Source organism: Pan paniscus, chromosome 18 (genome assembly GCF_029289425.2).
Source record: "Pan paniscus chromosome 18, NHGRI_mPanPan1-v2.0_pri, whole genome shotgun sequence".
Taxonomy (NCBI): domain Eukaryota; kingdom Metazoa; phylum Chordata; class Mammalia; order Primates; family Hominidae; genus Pan; species Pan paniscus.
This window is the reverse complement of record NC_073267.2, coordinates 88,566,523-88,584,417: the sequence shown is the minus strand read 5'-3', so window position 1 is coordinate 88,584,417 and position 17,895 is coordinate 88,566,523. Positions and strand designations below refer to the sequence as shown.

The following is a 17,895-nucleotide window of genomic DNA, read 5'->3' as shown; positions in this document are numbered from 1 at the left end:
TATCATGTTAGTATTAGGGGAAGCTGAGTGAAGAGCACATGGGAAATCTTTGCAGTATTTTTTATGGCTTTTCTGTAAGCCAACATTTATTTCAAAATTTAAAAACTGTAACAAACAAACAAACCAACCTTTCCCAAGGTCCCACAGCTCCTGATGACTAAGTCTGAATTCAAATCCACTCGTGCCAGATTCCAAAGTCCATGCTTTCCATCCTGTGCAGTGCCTCCCGCATCCACGCTACCATCTTAGAATTGGTTCAGAATGAATTAGGCCACCCCTTCCAAATTAATTATTTTATGGGAAAAACTGGTGGCACAATTAGGCATAAACCCATCTACCTTAAATGGGGAAAATGAGGCACAAGGTCATTAAAATGGACGTGGAGAATATTCACTCTCATATTCACTCTCAGCTCCATGTCTTAAGTGCCCACATAAGCCAGCTTATAATATCATTTCTTGATTCCATTAAATTAGTACAGGATTAGTACATATCTCAACCTTCAACCATTTTGTCACTTAAAATGAGTGTCTGGAAGGCCATCCTTCCGGAAATATTAGTTACCTTGTCCATTACTTACTTAATCATAGCTTGGAGTTATTTTTTGCCTTGTGGAGGCTGACTATAAATTATGGACTATTACGCAGCAAAGCCACACTTAGTAAATTATATGGCATTGGAAAACCCTTGCTTTTGGGGGAAAATTACACTTTCTTTAAAAATATGTTTTATAAAATATTATGCTAAGCCTGTAAAACAGAATCCATGAGCATACTTTGGGGCCATAAGGACATATTTGACAGTTGACTCCAGTTTCCAGGCTGCTCCTAAAAAGGGTTTGGAATGGAAAACTTCTCATTTGAATTCATGTCAGAATGGCCGTGGTCTGTGAATTTCTACATGCAGACAGATAGGAGGAAAGGCTGGAAACCTTGTTGGTCTTCACCCATGATGCAGTAAATAAATTAGCCATGTAGTCTTAGGTTTCATTTTGAGCCATAATAGCAGACTAATAGGCAGTATTTTTTCACAGTTATGAATGGATTCTTTTTTTTTTTAAGACCAGTCCATAGAAGTACTTTGGTATTTGATTTAAAAAAAAAAAAAAAAGACAGCAAGATAAAAAAGTGCATGAATGCAGGGCTATTAAATAGGAGGAGACAACGACCCTTTGGAATGAAGGTTTTCCATTTGTCTGTAGCTTTTCCAACCGCTTCACTGGGCTGTGTCCGCATGGTTGGAGACAGCCTTTCAGGCTGGCCAAGGAAGTTAAGACTTCCTGCCTCAATAGGCCAGTCTTTGTTGTTCTGTCAGGGCCAAAGATCCTGAGAGTCAGCCATCACTAGCTCTGGCCACTTTGGTGTATGCTCAGTCCCTAGTGAGCTAGAGCAAGGTCACTAGGTCAGCTTACACGGTGACACTGTTAGACTGTGCCCCAGCCAACTCTGGCCGGGGATACATAAATATACAAGACTAAAGAAGGAGGATGGCACTGGGGTTTCCAGATGCATCTTGTAAGGCAGACAGTTGCCCAGCTTAAAAGTCTGCAAAATCTTTCTTTAAAAACGTATGTTTTAATTTGAGGATATTAATTGCACGGAAATTATTTGACTGTATGATTTATAACCCCGCCAGAATTCTGCAGTCTTTCCCTCCATATGTGCTGTTGCCATTTTCCCTTTTGTACACCTATCATTTCCCATTGTTTATCTTCCCTGATTGATGTTCGGGCTCGGGATGTTTTCCATTATGAGATTCATAATTATCACTGGTAATAGAGAAGGCTTCCCTATTATCTTCAGTGAGACTGCCCAAATTATTCATCGTAACCCACTGGTACCACACGGCAGGAAAATAAGAATTTATTTCCCATCCCAGGCATATGGTAGATAAGAGGATATATTTATTTCTCCATGTTTCAAAAGGATTAAGCTTTGAAAAAATAAATATCACTTAGGCTGTCAGTAAGCAGAACTTTATGGTTCTGGGTTTAGAGGGCCTCTCTTGGGCTAAGAATAGCACACCTAAACTCTGGTTTCCAAAAGAGGGGAAGGTATGGAGGTGGGGAATCACTTACAGTTTTACTTGGCTAAATAAACAAATGCGATAGATTTCAACCACAGTATCGGTCTACAAGGCACCCAGCGTCACCTTAGACCTCCACGTTAAATAACGCACCAGCTTATTTATAAAAATGTTACCAAATTCCAGCAGTCTTTAACCCCTGGCTATTCTCAGAGCATGTTGAATACATCATCTGGGTTTTGCCTAATTACACATAATTAGGAAATGTAATTACGCTTTTCGGTGTTGCTCTGCCATTAGGAACCGAGTGGACAGCTGAAACGCTACCAAGGATGCAGTGCTTCAGAGAAAACAAATTAAAAATATGAGCCAACCTCTAAAAATAGGGATTGTGCTGAAGGTTAGTAAATCAAACTTATTTAAAAAAACATAATAAATTGCTTTTGGCTCTGGCTAAATATTTGAGGAAACAGTTATGCTGGCTGTCTTTGTATTGGGGACTTACTTAATGATACATTATTTGCATCCATGCTGAGCCAGGGAGAGGGAATGAATTATTTTGCTCCTCGATGAGTGTGATTTGCTCACTTTCTCATTTATTTATGCTTTTTTATTTTTACTTCCTCCTTTACACCGGATCCCTGCTCTGGCCCAGGAAGTGATTTCCAACCATTCTGTGTCAAAGAGTCAAAACATTTCATTTGTGGGTTTGTTGCATATGGAGGGTGCTAATGCCCAAAGCTTAGGCAAAGCTGACAGTTATCTTATCCCCTGAGCTGGGCATTCGCATCTTAGCAGCATAGGAAGGGGCGATTGGCTTTGTTAAGTCAACAAAACAGGCACCACGATAATCAACGTTTTCCAGATCGGGTTGGACATGGCACAGACCTAGGTGGCTTTACCAGCCCAAAAAGTAAGAATTTTGCAGGTGGAGAAATAGAAAAATCGCATTCTTTAGAGGTACAAGCTCATGAAGGATCTGGAATTGGAAGCTTTCAATGTTCTAATCTTTGCTTTTGTGTTTATTGAATTTTCCTCTCCTAGGACAGTGGCTGACAGTAATAAAGTAACACACTCCATTAAATGCACTATTTATGGAAACATTTCTATGGTGCCAAAAAAAAAAAAATTAACAAGAGAAGTGATTGCCAAAAGCAAAGACCCAAACATTAGTGCAATGTTTGCAGCACTTAAAGTAAAATAGCCAGCCCTGTTAACAAACATCCTCTCCACCTGCCAGTCCTGTGAAGCGTGCCTGTGTGTGCGTGCATTTTTCTAAATTAGATTTCTTTCCATATTTCTTACTTTTTTCTAGAGAGCGTATTTTAAATCTATCTTCATCCCCCCTTGTATTCTATTTTTATTTTTATTTGAGACAGGGTCTCACTCTGTCACCCCCGGCTGGTGTGCAGTGGCGTGATCTTGGGTGACTGCAACCTCCACCTCCTGGGCTCAAATGAATCTGCTGCCTCAGCCTCCTGAGTAGCTGCGGCTACAGGTGTGAGTTGATTTTTTTTACTTCTTGTAGAAATGGGGTCTCACTATGTTTCCCTGGATGGTCTCAAACTCCTGAGCTCCAGCAATCCATCTGCCTTGACCTCCCAAAGTGCTGGGATTACAGGCATGAGCCAGCATGCCCAACTCCTCTTGTATTCTATGTACACTGTTTCCAATCATCTTAGATCCTTTTCCACTCATTTCCAACTTTTTGTTTTCTTTTTCTTTTTTGAAACAGGGTGTCACTTTGTCACCCAGGCTGAAGTAAAGTAGCGTGATCCTAGCTCACCATAGCAACACACATCCAGGCTCAAGCAATTCTCCCATCTTGGCCTCCCGAGCAGCTCAGACTACAGGTGTGCACCACCAAGCCCAGATAATTTAATTTTTTTTTTTTGTAGAAATGGGGTCTGGCTATGTTGCCCAGACTGGTCTCAAATTCTTGGCCTCAAGCAATCCTCCTGCCTCAGCTTCTAAAAGGGCTGAGATTACAGGAGCGAGCCACTGCACCCAACCCATTTTGAATTTTGACTTCCTCCTCTTCAAGTGCTCCATTGCTGAATCAGTTGAAAATGAACTCCTCCTGGATTACTTTAAGAGATACATTGCTGATCTCTCTAATCTCAGTTCAAAACACACTTCCACAAAGGCACTCAGTCAGCTCAGATCCTCCTGGTCGCCTTGAAGGGGAGATGCCAATTACCATTCACCTTTATAGTGTGTCTCTTATATCCCTTCCCTTCCGAGAATCGCTGGGTGTCCCACACGTCTGCCAGCTCTGCCCAGTGCATTAATTAGATCAGGATACTCAAGCCCAACAATCGAGACCCTCATTTCAAAAGAAATATTTTATAACCCCTTACCAAGGTCCTGAAATAAAATTCACGAATAACATAATCTACTCACACACATAATTAGCAAAAGTAATATGTCATAAATTTTTTTTAAAGAAAACATAATTGACAATAAAATAGTACACATTTTCAAAGGTAACTTCTCGGACAGGAGTGTATCAGAAGCCCATAATGAAATAGTCTAATGTTTGCACCTACTTATAGGTTTGGATTCAAGAAACGTAAGACAAACAATTCGCCAGAATTTTGTTAATGTATTCTCATAATACTTAACATTTTGAAAGCAGCATTACATATATTTTAATACAGACATCATATTGGTAAACCAACTCTGAAAATTACAAAATGAAAACTAAAACAATCATCCTGATTAGTAGCATTTGCCAGTTTACATGGTGTAAATTTTCTCACCATGGTCAGTTTCAAGCTAACAACACGATATCACTGAACGCAGATTTTCGAAGAAATAGGCAAAATCTGCTCTCATGAGCTGCTCGCTAAGGGCAGGTCTAGCACACAACTATTTAATCACCATGAATACAAACAGCTACATATGTAGACAGATCACATTATGGTGACTCAAATATTATGAGCAGCGCTGCATGATGTTTCAAGATGGTATTGAGACCTTGGTAAAAGACTGGAACAAAACACCACACAATCTTCCCTTGATTTAGAAGGCCCCTGCATTTCTGGAAGACCCAGTGCACGTTGTGTATCTGTATAAGCACAGGGAATTCTGGGGTCAGATCAATGGAAACAAGTTTTTTACCGAAATGAATGTCCGGGGGCACAGGTGTATGTTACCGGGACGAGGGCAGTTCTTTGTTATATTGGACTGCCTATGGCATCACAGGATGGACCCGTGGACCCCACCTGCTAAGTGCCAAAGGCCACCAAAATGCCTTTCCAAACTTCCAAAATGCCCCCACCACTGGCAATAGTCCTACTACTGAGAACTACATCAAGATGTTTGCTATTCCAAGTGTGTTACCTGGACCAACAAGGCAGGCATCCCCTGGGGGATCACCAATTTATAAGAAACACAGACCACAAATATATATACCTACTATGTGCCCACAATTTTTTTGAAAAAACCACATATATATACATATATATGTACATACACACCTACTAGGTACCCACAAAAATTAAAGAAAAGGAAACAAAAAAGCTCGGGCCCCACCTAGACCTACTGAATCAGAATCCAAATTTAACAAGATCCCTGGGTGATTTGTGAGGACATCACATTTGGAGCAACTACTAGAGTAGATACTGAGTTTTAAGACTTACAAACTGTGTAAGAATACTGCTTAATGCTGACATAAACAATGCAAAATAAACCACTGGCTCTGTAGACACTACGTAATAAGCCTTCCTAAGTAGTGGGATCATACCATGCCATCGCTCCTCTTCATTGTAACTGTGCTGCAGAGGCATGAGGACTTTTGCATTGACTGTGGGCCTACTGAATTTGTCAACCACAGACGTACTGTGTCCTTACCATGCCTCATGCCTCCTCTCCCTGAATTCACACAAGAATCGCTCTTCAAAACTAGAACAAGACGTGAAAGAAATCAAGGCACAGAGAGGTTCAGGATTTTGCTGAGTGTCACAGAGTCAAGAATGTGCACAGTTAGGATTAGTGATGGTAATTATTTTATATTAAAAAATTATTCCACAAGTACACACTGAGGGTCAACTGGGAGGCAATGTCCACAAACGGTTTCTCCCATGCCATAATGATAACTTATTTTGCATACAACTTTGTTTGTGCAAAGCATGTTCTCATGTGCTAACTCATTTGATCTTTCAAACACCCAGTAATTTGTTAACTCTACTCAAAGATGAAGAAACTGTGGCTCAGAAAAGGGAATGGAGGATCAGGAAAATGAATCAACTTGCTCAAGTCACTAGCTAATAATAAATGGTTAACTAGAAAATGCAGGATTTGTGCACTTACCTGCCTGAAGGCTTCGCTAGTTCCTGGGGTTGGGAGGTCACTGGAAACAAAAGCACTTGGAAAAATATCTCTAGACGATGGTTTTAGGAGGTGGGTTCTTCAAGCCTTCTCCTAACCCATTCCTCAGTCCCAATTTATCATCACCAACCAAGCCTGTGACTCGGTAGGAACATCACCAGGGATGTATTTTCCAAATCAGATATGCCCTCCAGCCTAACCTTATTGTACCCCCTCCCCACCCTCCATAACAGTGAGAACCTGGAGAAACTAAAATGAGAAAATAAATATGTGCTGACAGTCTGGGATGCAGTTCAATTCACAGACATAAGTAATATTTATTGCAAAGTATTAACACCTATTAGCATGAGGAAGGGGAAAAAAAAAGTCACAGCCCTGTACATAAAATGCATCCATTCTGAATCCACAGTAATCCACATGGGTTCCTAGAAAGGGGATCTTGTTGCTGTCTTTTGTCAAAATCAATGCCAAACCAACAAGTTTCAGCAAAGCCTTTGGACCTCTCTGAGGACACGAAAAGGTTGGATATTACCAAGCCAGGGGATAGTTAGATGTAATTACATTTTAAAACCTCTCCATTTTATATCTAGGAACAGAAGAGAGAGACTGGAAGGGAGGAAGAGAAAATATATCAAAATAGAACAGGTGACTCTCTCTGGGTGGTGGGCTCGTGGGTGATTTGAATTTACTTGTTGAATTTTTCCCCCCAAATATTAAGCAGTTATTTGATTTTAATGAAAGTTTTTATTTTTGAGATAAGTGTAGATTCGCATGCAGTCAAGAAATAATACAGCAATCTCATGCACCCTTGATCCAGTTTCCCCCAAAGGTGATATCTCACAAAACTCTAGTACGATTTCACAACCAGGAAATTGACATTGAGACAGTCAAGATGCAGAACATTTCCATCTATAACAGGATCCTCCAGTTGCTTTTTTATATCCACTCCGGTTCCCACTCACCCCCCACTCCTCTCCAGTCCCTGGCAATCACTTATCTGTTGTCTTTCCTTTTCTTCTCTTTTCTTCTCTTTTGAGATGGAGTACCACTCTGTTGCCCAGGCTGGAGTACAGGGGCACGATCTGGGCTCACTGCAACCTCTGACTCCCGGGTTCAAGCAATTCTCCTGTCTCAGCCTCCCGAGCTGCTGGGATTACAGGTGTGTGCTACCACGCCCGGCTAACTTTTTATATTTTTAGTAGAGATGGGGTTTCACTATATTGGTCAGGCTGGTCTGGAACTCCAGACCTCAGGTGACCCATCTGCCTTGGCCTCCCAAAGTGCTGGGATTACAGGAGTGAGCCACCATGCCCAGCCATCTGTTTTCTATTTTTATAATTTTCTAATTTCAAGAAGATTATGTAAATGAATCCTACCAATGTAATCTTTTGGGATTGGCTTTTTCACTCTTTTATAGTACATTTGCAGCCAAAGAAAATATTCTTATTGTGTATACGTGTAAGTCTCAACATTTTAAGATGCAACTGTGTCTTTAGTTCTCTAAGAATCAACATGTAGGAGCGCCTAAAGCCTCCTCTGAAGTCAGCTCTTCTGGTTCCTGGTTCACTGTCACTCTGCAACGCCATGGCCCAACTACCCTGTCTTTTTTTGACGCTCGCTTTGCTTCCTGGGAATGACCAAGGCACAGCCCTCCATGTACCCTGCTTTGCATCCCTCTGCTTCACCACCACCCACCACAACCTGAAAAGCCACCTTCCAATGTGCATGCAGCCTGACAGAGTTGAAGGAGGAGGCTCTCAAGCTACCAGCCTTCCCCACAACCCCAGAGACAAAGCAGAAGGCACACAGCCAAGATGGGTTCCTGGCCTCTAACTGTGCCAGTCTTTCTCAAAATGAGAATAGCCTTGGGAGGTGCAAAGACCTTTGGAGAAACCTTTGGAACAACACACAGTAAATTTACTCATTCAAGCTTTCTGTGCCCTTGAGCAGGTAGGTCCCTGGGACTCCATTTTCTCATCTGTAAAATGGGGACAATAATACTTACCTTTATATTTATTGATATTTCTACGCAGGATGACTATGAAAATTAAGTAAAATAATAAATATAAGACTCCTAACACCATGCCCAAATCTAGGAAGTATAGATACACGGTGGCTATTGTTATTACAAATTACCAAGTCAAAATAATAAATAGAAATTCACTTGGATTTCTAATCCCTCAATCTTTGTCAGCCCCTCTTTCTTGGTATAAGATACAAAATATTTGGTTCACCAATAAATAGTTTCTAGGTAAGAACCACGCAGACGCCTAAGAGGTCTGTATTAAATCTTCAATCTTGCACTGCTAGAAAATAAAAAATAATAATAAAAAAAAGCATCCCACTCCTGAGAAGTGTTCAGGCTTTGAGTGATGTAAAAGGCCTTTGAACAAGCCTTATAAGTGACATCCATATTTGTCCATTTTTGACTTAAATTGCTTTTGGTTCAACCACTGCCGTGAATTGCCTTGATGCAATATCATACAGAATGACACAAAACACAGAGGAAAAAGCAAGTTGCTGGGCGAGGGTTAGGGAATAAAGGAGTCATTGCCTCGTTCACTTCTCTAAGTGTTGGAAGAAATGAAAATGAAACTCGCGTTGAAAGGTAATCTCTATGAACCGTGATAAGAGCAAGTGACATTTTTACATAGCTCAAGTCTTCTGGTTCAGCCTAGCAGTTATAATAAAAGCCATTTACATGCAGCTAAACATTTTTTTAAGTTTCCACCTGCTCTTTTTCTTTTTCTTCTTTTCCTCCTTCTTCTTCTCCCCCCTCCCTAAGCAGCAAAGGGACATCTGCAATTCTGGAACTTCTCGTTAACATAATCTGGGCTCTGGTTTCCACTGTGTGGGATGAAGAAGCGGCTTCTATGTTCTAGAGAACAACCTCCACTCTCCCTGTTTCTCTCTTCTGCTGCACTTGACCTTCCATCTCTCATCTTTTGCTGCCAACCTCTGACTCTGAAAAAAGAAAAAACTTCTTCGCAAAAGCCCATCTACTGCTTGGCCCCCTATGCTAAGAAATTCTGTTTCATCTCAGTCCTGTGATTAGGAATCCAAACCACAGGGGTTTTTGGTGTATAGAATAATTAAGGAGATCAGAAATTAGGTCAGAAATCCTGGGGTCCAGCCTCATCTCTGCCACTTACCAGCTGCCTGATATTAAGTGAGCTGCTACAGTATTTCTGCATGTCATTTTCTACACCCCGCAAATGGCGTAATGCCAGCCACCTCAAGGATGGTAGCAAAAATTAAATGAGGTACTGTATTGGCAAGGCCTGGTGCAGTGCAGGAACTGAGGAATGCTCATTCTCTTTCCTCCCAAACAACATAGATGACTTATTAAACATGGCAAGGGGCAGAAGTGTCTGAAAATACCAATGTGAGATCCTACTAGAAGAGTGGATGCCGCCCTTCAGGTGAGTCCACAGTAGTATGTCCTTGCGGGAATAAGTTTCAGGAGACCTCAATCCCAGGGAAAGCACTGCCGAAATCACAAAGAGGGCCTCCTATCTCTGCTGGGGCCACTGGCTTTGCAAATGGAGCATAAGGTTTTACCTCCTTGTGTGGCCCTGCCAGTTGTCCCTCCCTAGGCCACAGCAGTACAACTTGCCAAGGAACCGTCCCTGGATCCCACCTCAGTGTGCTATTAGTCTGTGCAAAGGAAGAGTAAATCTAAGTGTTAAAAAAAAAAAATGCATGTTAACCACTGTTGTTATACCCTTACAAAGAAGAGGCCAGGCGGTATATATAGATCTCTAAATTCTCATGTGTGCATACAAGGTCACTTTCTCAACGAAATCAATAGAACAATCTGAATACACAATTTTCATGTCACTATGTATTTTGGAGTTGAAATACATCGAAGGGAACAAGAATAACGAGGCTTTGAAGAAGTGGCAGCTTAGGTAGTAACATAATTTTATATTTCCTTGTTGTTAGTCTCAAATATATGAGGATACAACTCAGAGCTCTGCTTACATAAAAAGTCAGAAACAAAAAAATAAATACGTTGAATTCAGATTTGAATTTTTCCTCTTTTCCTACCAAAAGAAGTTGAAGACATTTTTCTAGATGTCTGCTAGCAATATTTTGGCAATACATTTTTTGTTGTTGTTTTCGTTTCTCCCTGGAGCCTAGTTTGCTCAATTTCTTCACGAGGTCAGATTAGCACAGGGTGAGTTTCAGAACTGCTGTGTGTTCTTAGGCAAGTCACGTCGCATCTCTTTTTCCTACTCTATAAAACACATTCATAATAACTGATCTAGCCAATAGGACTGCTATAAGGTCTGATATCAATATGTGTGTGAACAACTGTGTGAACATTCTCAAGTGCTGATTGTGTGATTTCACGGGGTATTCAGTATCACTCTACCTTCTCTTTCTTCAACACACAACTGCTCTACTAACATGCTCATGGGCGCTTGTAACACTGAAGGAATATTTCCCCTTTAAAGTCATTTTTGTTGCTGGCCCCTTTAAGAGGATTTGACCATTATCAACGTGTGGATTTAAAGCCTCTATTTACTACTAGAATATTGTGCACAATGCTTTGAATGTTGTAGTTAAAGGGATAAAAGCTACAGACTAAAATATTAAATAATCTCGGAAGGTGAATAAATTTTACTAGAATGCTGGCACTTGTTTTCTAGGTGGTAAGAAGGCCACTACAATAAAGACAGCTAATGTTGGATAATGACAAAAGCAAGGCTTTCGGAGCAAGATACACTGGATTCAAGCCCATATATTACCTTAAGATCCTTGGGCTTCATTTCTGGAGCGTCCTCCTCCACCTCTGTAAAATGGGCACGTTAACGCCCTCCAAACCCCCTTAAAAATTTGAGTGGAAATTGAACAAAAAAGAAGACTGGAAATACAGTTTGTAGAACACTCAGCACAGTGTCTGGTTCCTGACAGCCCTTCAATAATTATGAACTGCTAATAGCATTGCTCAGACTTAGGTGGTATGCATGATTATTACAAATAGTCATTATCACAATCATGTTATTACGAACAATCATGAAAAACTAAAGCTTCGTATTTATATATTGCATAATTTTTTTGGTTCTGGGTAAACTAATGTAATGATTTGACATACGCAACATCCTGAAGTTAGCCTTTCTCTTTGTCTGTATCCCCTTTGTACCTGTATCTATAAATTATCTCTGCAATATACAAAATCTTTATTCTGTTAAGAAGTCAGTGGAATGTTCAAGAAAGATCAAGAATTCCTGGAACCCTGTCTTCATCTACAACAAACTACGCTGTACTTTCTGATCTTCGGCAATGGGGATTTTACGTTGCAGACCCTTGTCCTTTCTGCCAGCCTTCAGACCTTGTTTACAGACCTCCTGAGGATACACTTTTCTCACTTACTATGTTTCTTTGGATGGCAACCTATACACCTCTCAATAAATTTTGGTTTGCCTAGGAGCTGACGGGCACAGAAACCTAGATTCAATTTGTGCCGATTTATGAGACACATGCACGACAATCCTGGAAACTTTCCTGTAGCTCACTTTATAAATTAACCCCTTATTTAAATATTCTGCAGACTTAGCAAAGGGCACTGTTCAATGGGGACATGGTCCCAGATCAGCCTTTTGGGCCTCTCCATGTTTGCTACCAGGACACACGGGCCCTGTTCAGCACAAACAATGCAAATTTTTTTTTTTTTTTTTTTTTTTGAGACGGAGTCTCGCTCTGTCGCCCAGGCTGGAGTGCAGTGGCGCGATCTCGGCTCACTGCAAGCTCCGCCTCCCGGGTTCACGCCATTCTCCTGCCTCAGCCTCCCGAGTAGCTGGGATTACAGGCGCCCGCTACCACGCCCGGCTAATTTTTTGTATTTTTTTTTTAGTAGAGACGGGGTTTCACCGTGTTAGCCAGGATGGTCTCGATCTCCTGACCTCGTGATCCGCCCGCCTCGGCCTCCCAAAGTGCTGGGATTACAGGCGTGAGCCACCGCGCCCGGCCAACAATGCAAATTTACAAGATTTATGAGAAGAAGGGAATGTTCCTATCCTGTTGTTATTCAGGCCACAGCATCGCTGGTCTTCACAGGCTCCATACTGCTCAGTTCCAGACGTTCAACAGCTGAACTTGGGATGCATGTGTGAGCAGTGTTCTGATTTGACTGATGGCTTCACTCATTCACTCATTCAGCTGAAATGTTCCAAATGCTTAATAAATACAAGACAATGAGGCTGAAGCCAAAGGGATGCAACACAGAATGAGACACAGTCCTTGGCCTCAAAGAACTTATATTCCACTGGGAGACAAAGTGCCTGTATGGTACGATAGAAAAGGCATGAAACACATGAGCCAGCAAACCTTGGCTGGAAGCCTGCACTTGCTTGTGAGCTGTGTGACTATGGGTAATTTATCGGATCCTCTTACGCCTCAGTTTCCTCATCAGCAAAATGGGTGTAGTCATACCCAGTTTCACAGAGGATGCTGAGGTAATAGCATTCGATAAATGCTGTGAAATCTCTAAGCACCATATAGATATTCAAGATTCTTACACACATCAGTAATGTACAAGAGAAAGGAACATATGTGCAGTAAATTAACAAACGAAAGACTATGAAAAATCAGATACAAGCACCATAAGCCTACTGGGGTTATGATAAAAGAGTGTCCTCACTGCATGTTGTAGGTATTGTAACCCAATTTTCTGAACTCGCAGAAGAGGAGAATGATGAGGAAGGAGAATAGAAAGCAGGAGGAGGAGGAGGAGGAGAAGATGGCTGGGCCATTAAGTAAACATGAGAACAGCCACATTAGAGAAACAAGCTGTATGCAGGAAAGAGTGCAAGTTGAGGACTGGTATAAAGAAAGAGCTTGTCATCCCAGTGCTTTGAGAGAATGAGGTGAGAGGACTGCTTGAAGCCAGGAGTTCAAGACCAGACTGGAGAAAAAAGCAAGCAAGCCCCATCTCTACAAAAAAATAGTCAAAATTAACCAAGCACAGTAGTGCATGCTTGTAGTCCCAGACACTTGGCAGGCAGAGGCTGGAGGATCGCTTGAGCCTAGGAGTTGGAGGCTGCAGTGATCTCTGATTGTACCACTGCACTACAGCCTGGGCAAAAGAGCAAGACCCTTTCTTAAGAAAGGAAAAAAAAAAAAAAAGATCGAGAGAAAAGGCTGAGCCTGGCCACTTTGCTTTTCTATATCCCACCAACTGATAACACCAATGGGGACATAGCACATTGTCCAAATGGCAGAAATCCTTTAAAGAAAGTTTCTTACTTTCAGAGAGAAAAATAAATAAAACTGCTTGAGCTCAAAAGTCACTGCTGAAATAATTATAAATGGATGTCATCTGTCTTTGGGGGAAGTTCTGTAATGAATATCACAGAAGAAGCTCAAGGTTTCCTCTCTAAAGGCATCTCCCCCACTCACCTGCTGGCCTGTATGCTCCACCATGACACATGACTCCCTTGGGTTGTCCATTCTTTAATCACAATCCCTCCTGAGAGGGCCACCACAGGACGTGGATTCACACTAGCAGGATGATGACTTTTCTAATCCAGGAAGGAGAGAGGGACGCATTTTCCCACACTCCATGCCACTGCCAATAGCCGAACCAGTGAAGCGAGCAGGTGTTAGGAGAGTCAGGACGTGTGGAGTGGCAGAGTGTGGTGGTCTTACAATATGCCCACAAGTTCTTTGATAGACCTCCCTTCCAATGGTGGAGCCAGGTTCCCCTCTCCTAACTATGGTCTTTCCTAGTATACTTCTAATCAACAGAATGTAGCTAAAGTTACGGTGCTTGACAGTGCATGATGTCTAAGAATGGGGCTTAAAAGGCCATGCCACATTTTCCTCACACTCTCTCTGAGATCATCACTCTGTGGGAGATCAGATGACATATTGTGAGGCTGCTCCTGAAGCTGTACAGAGAGGCCCCCATGGTGAAGAACTGAGGCCTCCTGCTAACAGCCACATAAGTGAGCCCCTTGGACACGAAACCTCCCCTTCAGTCAAGGATTCTGAGACTGCAGCCCCAGCCAACAGCTTGCTGGCAACTTCAGAAAAGACCCTGAGCTAGAATCACCCAGCTAAGCCACTCCCTAATTCCTGACCCACAAAGACGATGAGATTCTAAGTGCTTACATTTTGGGGTAATTTGTTAGGCAGCAATGGATAACTGTTGCAGATACCTAGGTGGTGAGTTAGTGGATCCAGGCAAAAGTGACAAGAGCAACACAGGTAGTTATCACCAAAAGTGAGGAAAGAGGAAGGGTATTTGAGAAAATTATGACGAGATCACCAATATGCGAACCTGCCAAGGATGTTTTCCTCCCCCATGTCTCCTAAGAGACTGTACTCTAGCTTTGCTTGACATGCAGTGCTACAGATAGATGCTCAGTAAAAGCTCCTGGAGGTCATAGTTATAATCATTATTTTCACTAGTATTTACTGAGTACTTATTGAATACCAGGGATTATGCTTTGTGCTTTACATAAATTATCTGGTTTCTTCTTCTCAATGGAAATAGTATTATGATCACTCTTTCACAGATGAGAAAAACTCAAGAAAGACTGAGTGACCCACCTAAGGACTTGCACCTAATCATTATGCAGCCTGCCTCCTGGTGTGCAGGTCACTGATGCTGGCTTTGTGCACCCAGGCATGAGCACCAGGGTCTCTCACGTAGGGTACCAGTGTATACTCAAAGCCACAGGATAAACTCACTGCATCTCCCTAGAGCACCCATTTTATTCACTGCTAAGCAACTTAAGACATCATTTTTACATTTACATGAACACAGATATTTTGAGTGAAATGTAAACTTCCATAGGAGCTTTTAGGATACATCTTGGAGGCTGGTCAGGGGCTACTTCAGGGGATATCAATCCTCCAGGAGCCTAAAGATATTCTTTGCTGAAAGCACTAGCTAAGACACAGCTTATCAAGGGGGAAATGAGGGCTGGAGGGAAAACATGACCTCGAAAGTCACAGAGATGGTGCTCAGAGAGCTAGGGTCTTCAGCCCCCAAATTCTGAGTGGTTCTCAGCTCTGCAAGCCCCTCCACCAGCCAGGCTGTGACAGCTGCAAAGTCTGGAGGGCTAGGAACGCACTCCCTTCTTCTCTTACAGAATTCACTCCCAAAACATCACATTCTGCCCTCCCCTTCCACTAGCACTGTGATTACTGCTGCATCATTAGTGCCCTTTAAAAGAACATGGTTTCCAAATCCTCCTAAACATGTTTGCAATTATTGCTATGGCCCTTTTGATAAATAACTGAAGAAGAGGCACCTGACCTGGTGGCTATAGAGGGTGAGGATGGGGCTGTAGGAGGAGAAAGAAAAGGACACTCTGCCAATGACAGAAATAGTCATTTACAGTGGCAAGGAGGTAGGGAACGCTCTGACTCCCAGGGGGCCCCGAGCTGCTCAGATGTTCCCTCCAATACAAGCTGATGCCGTCCTGCTTGGCCAAATCGACCTGAACAGCCCAGAAAGCTGCACGGCCGTACCTGTCAGCCCCAATCGGTGCTGCAGAAATTTTGTTAGGAAAATAGAGGTACTGAGATTCAATTTTTCGATTGTCTGAAGGCTTAATTTAGTGACCTTGGAAAATATCTCCTAGAGGTGAAAGAAGATGCTGGGAATCTGCTGGGAGGAAGGAGGCTTCCCTGGTAATGGGTAATTTGTTTACTCTAATTTTGAGGCCTCTTCAGGCAACCAAGAAAATAGTCAGATAGGTACTACCACTTCTTAGAAAAAGTGGGGGAGGGGAGAGCCATAGAAACCAGTGAGAGAAACCCCCAGTCATACGGCACTACTTTCTCAAGAGCAGGTAGGCATTATGATAATATGTACATATATGTTTTATGTGTATATATATAAATATGCTTATTATGAAAATTTTAAACATACACAAAGGGAGGATAATAACCCCATATAAATATCATTCAGATGCAAATATTACTAGAATGTTAACACTGCTTCTTTCCTTCATCCTGTCCCTCCTTTTCTTTCTTCTTTCATTGCGGCAGCTCTTGCTGCTGCTGTTGCAGAAGTATTTTGTTTATTTTTTTTCATTTAAATTTTTTATAGAGATGAGGGTCTCCCTATGTTACTATGTTACCCAGGCTGGTCTTGAACTCCTGACCTCTAGTGATCCTACCACTTCAGACTCCCAAAGCACTGGGCTTACAGGTGTGAGCCACTGTGTCTGGCCCCAAAGTATTTTAAAGCAAGCCCCAGACCTCACATCATTTTTCCTCTGCTGAATGTATATGTCAGATGGTATTTGGAAGAGGCGGGGTTGCTCAGGTGCTCAACAGCTTTTCTCATTAATAAAACTACTCAAAGAAAAATGCTAGCAGGAGGGAGGAGCTCTGGAATTAGGAGTTCCAATTTTGGCTACAATCTGCAATTCCTGTAGGATCTTGGGATACTCTGAACCTCTGGGTCTCAGTTTCCTTAGGTTGGGGAGGATAATGACTCCTAGACCTGTTAGGGGAACTGAATGAGACATGACTTTCTAAAATCCTTGGCACAGAACCTAGTACAGGCTAAGGGCAAGGTGTGATGATTGACTATATGTGCCTTGGACACAGGATGACAACACCAAAAATACAAAGAAGGCAAAAAAAAATTGTAGGTGTCAACTTGACTGGGCCGCACAGTGCCCAGATATCTGACTAACCATTATTTCTGAGTGTGTGTCTGTGAGGGTGATTCTACATGAGACTAACCTTTGAATCAGTAGACTGAGTAAAACTGATTGCCCTGCCCTGTAGGGGTGGATCTCATCTAATCTGTTGAAGGCCCGAATAAAACAAAAGTCTGAGTAAGAAATAATTTTCTCTCTTTGCCTGACTGTCTTCAACCTGGGATGCTTGTCTTCTGCCTTTGGATGAGCTTTCTACCATAGGCCCTTCTGGATCTCCAGATTGCTGGCTACACTTCTTGGGACTTCTGGGCTTCCATAATTGTGTGAGCCAATTCGCCAGTTCCTAAAAATCTCTATCTGTCCATCTGTCTAGCTATCTGTCTGCCTATCTGTCTCTCTGTCTCTCCATCCATCCATCCATCCATCCATCCATCCATCCATCCATCCATCCATCCATCTTCCAGATGGACCCTGACTTATGATGGTTCTGTTTATGATGTTTAGAGTTTATGATGGGGTGGAATGGCAAGGAGAAGAAGTCCAAGGGTTTCAATCCTAGCTTTGCCATTCATGGCTCTGTCGCTTTGGCAAGTCCCTTTAACCTCTATAAGTTTTGATTACCTTATCTCTAAAAGGGGAAAAACTATATCTACATTTTAGGATTACATACAAGAATGCAATGCAGAAAATGCTGCTCAAAACACAGTGGCCTCAGAGTCTCCATTACATAGTTTCCAATCCAGCTGAGGCTAAATGGCAATTGCAATAGAGAAATAATAATTGTGCCCACTTTATAGGGTTGGAGGACTAGACACGATATTGCTAACTACGATTAATACAGTTCCCTGCACATAATTGGCACACACATAATTAATAAAGGTCAGAGTGTGAAGTTTTGTAAATAATG

The 17,895-nt window shown here is 42.0% G+C and overlaps 1 protein-coding gene across 1 annotated transcript in view; it reads right to left on the bottom strand.

Moving 5' to 3' along the window:
• Positions 1-17,895, bottom strand: part of WWOX (WW domain containing oxidoreductase) — a 1,111,113-nt gene that overhangs the window by 360,537 nt on the left and 732,681 nt on the right. The gene's annotated exons all lie outside the window — the stretch shown is intronic.